Below are 7,467 nucleotides of genomic sequence, written 5' to 3' on the forward strand. Positions count from 1 at the left end.
AAAAAATGTACATTTTCAAAGTTAAATTTAGAAAAATTTTAAAGAGTTTGATGGGAATGCTCTCAGAGCTTGTTTGGAATTGAGTTTGAAAAATAGAGTTTTTAAGTCAAAAAGAGCTTTTGAGCAAAAGATTTATTTTTAAGCTTTTGCTAAAAGTGTTTTTTTGCTATTTTTTAAAGTTTTTTAGACCCTTAAAAGCGCTTTTAATTTTTTTACCAAACGAGTACGTTTTTCTTCAAACGGACTTTTTGAGTATTAAAAGCACTTTTAAGCCCCTCAAACGCAATCCCAAACATGCCTTAAGTTTAAAATCACATGTGCCTTAAAAGAGTACCCTCCAAAATATGTCATGACTTTTAAAATTATAACTTAATTTGAAATAATTATTATTAAATTTTAATTTATTGGTAATTCTAAAGAATAGTGGTATTACTTGTCTTAAAAAGTTCTATAAAAGTTATAAGTCTTATATTTATCTCTTCTCACTCTCGACTCTCAAGCTCTGCAACGCCCCGAAAATTAATTAACTGGTAATTAACTACATGGTTCGTCTCCTAGCCTTGTTTTGGGAGGAACATGACTCAGGGATCTCTACTTTTTGAAAAGATAGGATACTAAGCAACAGAAATATCAAAATTCTATAAACATTAATCATTACAACCAGAGCATCTACCAATGAACATCAAAGTCGCTGAAATCACACTATACAAGTCATCTTTACAATGGGATTCATGTTATACCTTAATATGCAAGCATGCATAAAAACTCTTAAGTCTACAACATAACCCAAAAGTACTAGTTACCATTAGCATCCGCCTAATGTCGCAATAAGTCCTCAAGCGTCACCCGAAACAAGTCCTCCAAAATAACCAGATGTTTCGTGGTATCCATCTTCAGCTCAACTATTTATAACAGCATAGTTGTACATATGGAAAAAAAAAAAAATGGGAAAGAATACAAGGGTAAGTCCAACGACTTAGTGAGTATAAATGCATATGACGTACCTGTCATTAAATGGTGAACTTAATTGTTTATAAAGTACATACAACATTATGAGATAACAATTTATCAAGAATGCAATATAGATATAATATATGTTGTAATATGAGTAATATGTCATAGTTCAACAATATGGTCAACCCGATATATTTCCCTTTCTTAGCAGGGTTGGCGCTGTCCCATGTACTAGTGATGTACGTTTTGTAATGACCAACCATTTGGCAATGGATGCGCCGGTCACGAAATCACTGGATCCAAGCCCCCCCTACACACACACACACACACATGACCATAAAGTTAACCTGTATTGTAAGCTCATGGTCGTTATCCATATTTTACATGCATAGTTTTACAAGCTTCATCATTATTTTATTAATCAACATACGTTTTCACAAAAGAGAGTTTACAGTAATTCAAAAGTGTATTTCATGTGAGTTTGTACTCACACGGATCGTAAGGTTCCTCCATAAAATCCCATTGAGGTTCAATAGCCTTGAATACTGAGAAAAGACCTATCATTAGTTTTAAACCCGAACTAAAACAAACCTAAAACATGAAAGCTATCAGACAACTGACCAAAGTGGTGTTCCCTAGAATGCTTCAGGCCGTATGTTCGGGCTCGTGGCCGTACGTCCGCCCAGAAGATTCAGGACCTTCAGGTAGAACCTCATTGGTTCCAAACATCCTCCTATCCTCCCAAATTGGTTCTAAAGCTACCAAAAATGATTTTTAGGACCTCCTATCTCAAAATAACATTTTCATACAAAAAGAAATATGCCTAATAAGAATTAAACACTAACCCGTGCTTAAACCAAGATTAAGGGCAACAATATAACTAAAAGCTCAAAACAACTAACAAAGCTAACTACGAAAAGTACTTAAACAGTATAACAACAAACTAAGGAACAAACTAAGCTTAGAAGATTACCTCCTTGAAGCAAAACCTCCAAGAAATCTCTCATTCTCCTCCAAGAACTCTCACAACTCACAAAATCACTCAAGTAGGGGTTCTAGAGGGCAACAAGGGCAGAATGAAAAATCAACAAGGGTCGAGTGGGGTTGGTTATTTATAGGGTTGGAAAGCCTGTGGGCGCAGCTGGAACTGTCCTAAAAAGTAGAGTACGTCCGGTACTATAGGGGTGTACGTTCGCGCACTCTTCACCTAGCGGACCAAAGGCTGCATTGTACGTATGGGCATTAACCAATGATCAACCAAAAGTTAGCATACATCCGGTGGTCCCCATGCGTACGTTCGGTTAGAAAGTCTGAAATTCTCGAAATGCCCTTCTAGCTGTTTCTAGTGACCGAAAACCCAAATTAACCCTCTAACTAAGCTACTTAAGCTTAGTTAATTATTTGGGTCACTACAAGCTCCCTCTCTTTCTCGCTCCTTCAAGCTTCAAGCTTGGACTCTTATTTTGCTAGTTGTCCCACATTACTAAGATCTGGATTATCTCTCCCCAGCTATGCCTATAAATAGAGAGTAACCTAGGGCTCTCAAATCATTCAATCAAGTGTTCTTGATCATAGTTTTTAAAAACTCTCTAAAAACTAAAATAGTTCTTTGTGTTAACTCACGAAGAACAAGACTTTAAGATTTGAAGAGCCAAGCAAGAACCCACACTCCCTTGGTTATAATCAGTCATTAGTGAGAAGATTTAGAGGTTACGATATTTCGTGTTCTTGAAAAAAAAAAGAAAAGTTCTTTTGTCAAAAGCCATAAAAGTGGCCGTTGATCTTCAATGTAAGTCATTCTTGCTCTTGCTATTGTTAAATAGCAATCCGTTCTTTGTATGTTCTTCATAAAGTTTATCTTGGGCTTGTGAATACGATTCCTTTCCGCTGCACAAATTTTTAATTTGCATACGTGTTCCCAACACATGGAACTAAGAAATTCTGCCAAAACCCAACAGTCCATCTAGGGGTTGAGAACAAAATATAGAAGAAACTCAAACTCTGAGCTTTCTTATTAAAAAACTGATAAAACATCACAAAGCTATGTTCTTGGGGCTATAAACATGTATTTATAGGCCCCCAAACTCATAACCATAGTAGTAAAATGAAATAAGTCAGTTTAACGAAACTGTGCTAGCCATTCGAACGGAACATCTCCCCATTCGGACGGCAATAAAACAAAACAAAATTAAAACACGATTTAAATCTCCGTTCGCAGGCCATTCGGATGGACTAGCGAACGAACGTCTCAGGAATTACTATGGTAACTTCCTAGGATGCGTTGTTTGCTAGCATGTTCGAATGGTATAGCAAATGGACACCTCGGGAATTACTATAATGACTTCCCAGGGGTGCTTCGTTCACTAGCACGTTCGAATGGGCTATCGAAAGGAGGATTCTGTGACTGGTTTAACTGGTCATCGTGCAAGCTTGTGATCTTGTCCTAAGACCCTGGGCTAGCATGGTCCCCTAAAGACACCTCACACTCACATCTACTCTAATCTTCTTCATGAACTCCCATGCACTCTAGTCTATATCAAAATCCCAAGAGATTAGTGACTCCAATATTTGATCTCTCCTATGACAAATAGTTCTACAAGGTATCAACTACCGAAAACCCTATAAAAGGGACACAACGTAATAGGTAAAGTAGGATGAAAATCCTTCTCAATAACCCTTAGATCATGCTATATTCTTACTCCATATAAGAGTGTTGACTTAAGCATCGAAGTCTCCCCGATCTTTGGACCGGCGGATTCTTTGATGCTATCACTATTTTACAGGTAACCGTCAGTCAAAACTACTTCAGCACTCTCCATTTCATTTTGGCAGTTAGGAAAAAAAATAAAAAATAACATTGGGACAAAATTGTCCTCATTTTTTAAAATTAAAAACAATTTTATCCCAATTTTTTGCATAATCGACTCTTATGCCATCTGTGACTGAGGGATGTTTGAGACTCGAGCCAAAAAATATATTGCAACAAAGACCGAAGAAGAAAAGATAGTTTTATTAGAAAGAGATATGATAGGGCCGGGCTCAATTGAGCCCCATCTAAGACCCAATTTTTATGGACATGCATTTTGATTTTTGTCTCTTTTTTGAAATTTCAATTTTGAACGTAACACAAATCTTATCTGGTTTTGTACCACGTAAGTAAAATTTGGATCTTAGTCTCTTAGATGGGGTTCAGTTGAGCTTCTATCATATCTCTATTAGAAAGAGGGGTTACTAATCCTACACTATGAAAATAATTTTATTAGATTTAACAGTTTTTTTTTTTTTGGAAAGAGTAAATTCAAATTATCTAATTAATATTGTTTAGAGTCCTGCTTATAAGTGGGTCCAAGCTTTTTAGTCTCTCAATTCGTGGAGTTCGATATGTGAAATAGGAGATGAGCTGGTCTGGTTTATTGAAGGAGATGAGCTCGTGGTGTGGACATAAGGCCCTCAAGGAAGCTTTTTCAGATTTGTATAATATAGCTCAAGTTAAGGATGCTTTTATTGTGGATCATTTGGAGACTTACAGTAACTCTTTAGTGGAACATAAGCTTTATCAAAACAACTCATGCTTGGGAGGTGAAACTATTTGCTTCGTTCTTCAATTTGTTGTAATACTCAAAATGGGTTGGGGATCATTATCCAGAGTTTACCTTGGGAAAATGGTAGGTCCATTTCTGCAGAAGGGATCATAATCCAGCGTCTGACTTCGGTAAATTGAAGGTCCATTTCCGAGGAAGGGATCTCAAACTATTCAGTCCTATCCTCGAATTTCCTCGGCACAAGAGCTTCCAAGCCCTTGCCTCGAGTACACATGGCATGAGAGCTTCTGAGCCCTTGCCCCTCGACATGCAGTTCTAGTAAACCTCTTTCAATTATTAATTTAGTACATAAGTATTATTTTCATTTAATGAATTAAAACATTATTTGCGTATTATTGAATTAACTAACTTGACCTAAGGTTCAGCTATGCTTGAGCTAACCAATAGCAAAGTTGTTGCATATATCTACCATCTATTTTGAGTTTTTACAAGAAACACTTGGACATATGAAGCTCTACTTAAACATCATGGCAAAATGCTAGTCAGAATGTTACATACCTCGCTCCGCCAAATTCAATGTTGCACTAGTATATCCTCTACAATAAGAATATCCACAGCTGGTATGAAACTCCACAATTGCCTATTCCTTGAGTAAAAGTAGCATAATTTATCCGTTTTCAGGATGAGCTGGAATATGATCCTCCTCGGGAAAAAGGTATGATTTCTACTATTGGAGTATCTTTATTTGGAGAATACTTGTAGGCTTTAATTGTTAATCATTGAGAAATTTGATCGTGATATTTTATATTGAGGATACTTAAGCTCTGATGCACACCATACAAATTTTAGGCTCCAATTTTTGTTATTGAGGACTATTAATTAAATTTTGGAGTTATCTAGTTAATCATGTCTTACAAAATTCAATATTTGATATTAAGGATTTTTGGACTAATTGTGACGTTATTCTATAGTAGGCTTTAAGCTGTTGATAAATCCCCTGGCTCCTTATTATTGAGTTTACAGTTTTAGCTCTCAGGTGCTATGCCAGGCCCAGGACACAAAACACGCGGCCTTGTCCCGCGCACCAACATGAAGACCTTGCCTCAGGCCTGACCCAACAAGGAGTAAAAACTTAACAAGTTCGCCAAGTGGCAATTTGACAAAACCCAAACCACAGGCTCAGAGGTAAGACCTATGCCAAATGCTAAGGCACCCCAACAACCGTGGTCCTGACAAGCACCTGACAACTGACACTTCACCTTTGGTATTAAGAACAAAGGTAACTTTGTCACAAGTGCATGGAAGATTCCTGATGCCTAACTAGCTAGACAAGTCCGTCATGGGAATCAGAAGGTAACTATTGAGAATAAATTCCTTTATGGGTCTCGCTCCGCCACACCTACATGGAAGCTAATCCAGTTGATAGAGGAAATTGAATTTGAATCCTCTCCTCATGGAAACACTATACCCAATATGATGTATATGGAGAATCCTATTTAAATACAAAGACTATACAGATAATAACCGCATAACCTCTTTAAATGAGGGATACAAATCACAAGAGATCAGTGACTCCAATATTCAATCAATATTTGATCTCCCCTACGACAAAGAGTTCTACAAGGTATCAACAATCGAAAACCCTATAGAAGGTACACAACGTATCATGTAAAGTAGGACGAAAATCCTTCTCAACAACCCTTAGCTCATGCTATATTCTTACTCCGTATAAGAGTGCTGACTTAAGCATAGAGTCTCCCCGGTTCGAAGGTTTTCTCTGTCAAAACTGCTTCAACATTTTCCATTTCATTTAGGCAGTTAGGCAAAATAAATAAATAAATAACATTGGGACAAAATTTTCCTCATTTTTTAAAATTAAAACCAATTTTACCCCAATTTTTTGCATAATCGGCTCTTCTTCATTTCTACTTTGAAATGGAGAAGATTAGAATTCTCACATTTCAATGTGGACACTGCCATCTATGACTATGGAGGGGGATGTTTGCGACACGAGCCAAAAAAAATATTGCAACAAAGACCGAAGAAGAAAAGATAGTTTTGTTAGAAATTCCTAATCCTACACTATGAAAATGATTTTATTAGATTTTAATCTTTTTTTTTAAGAGTGAATTTAAATTATCTAATTAATACTGTTTAGAGTCCTACTTATAAGTGGGTCCAAGCTTTTTATTCTCTCAATGCGCGGAGTTCGACATGTGAAATAGGAGATGAGCTGGGTATGGTTTATTGAAGGAGACAGGAAGATGAAATTTTGACAAAATGTAATGAACAGTAAGACGAGCAGGACGTCCTAAGCGCCTATGCTAGCAATCCTAATTAATCACAAAATATAATCAGAATTTTAGGATGGCTTAATCTGAAACAAGTGGATTGTGAAAAGAAAAATCAAACTGCATGCATAGGAGACTTATTTATGACGTTACTGATAAAAGTTGTGTATCAAATTCTAATCAAAGCAAGTTTCATACATTATTCCTAACTAGCACATAATCTGCATTATGCGCGGGATTCTTCATTCTTCATTATAATTTAATTTTAAAATTTGAAAGCATCTCCATTGTACTTTTTGTAAAGGCTAAAAACAGTCGTGGCTCTTTCAAAACACTTCAAAAAATGTTTCAAATGAATTAAAACATAAGACCTTTAATTTTAGTTTAATTCATATAAATTTGAACATGCTAAAATCTTTGTGAGCATAGGTGTAGTTTAAAATGAAAATTATATATATATATATATATATATATATATATATATAAACTAAAAGTAACTTCTAATATAAAAATAGAGAGAAAATAAAATCAAATACATATGAAACTTTTACCGTTTGACTTTTGTGGCAGAGCCTAAAATGCTTTTACGTATTTATGTATTTTTTCTATGTAGTTGTACAATATTAATAATGGGATAAGGGGTTTTGATGGAATTATCGGCAAAATCGACTTTAAATGCG

This window comes from Corylus avellana, chromosome ca3, assembly GCF_901000735.1.
Source record: "Corylus avellana chromosome ca3, CavTom2PMs-1.0".
Lineage (NCBI taxonomy): Eukaryota > Viridiplantae > Streptophyta > Magnoliopsida > Fagales > Betulaceae > Corylus > Corylus avellana.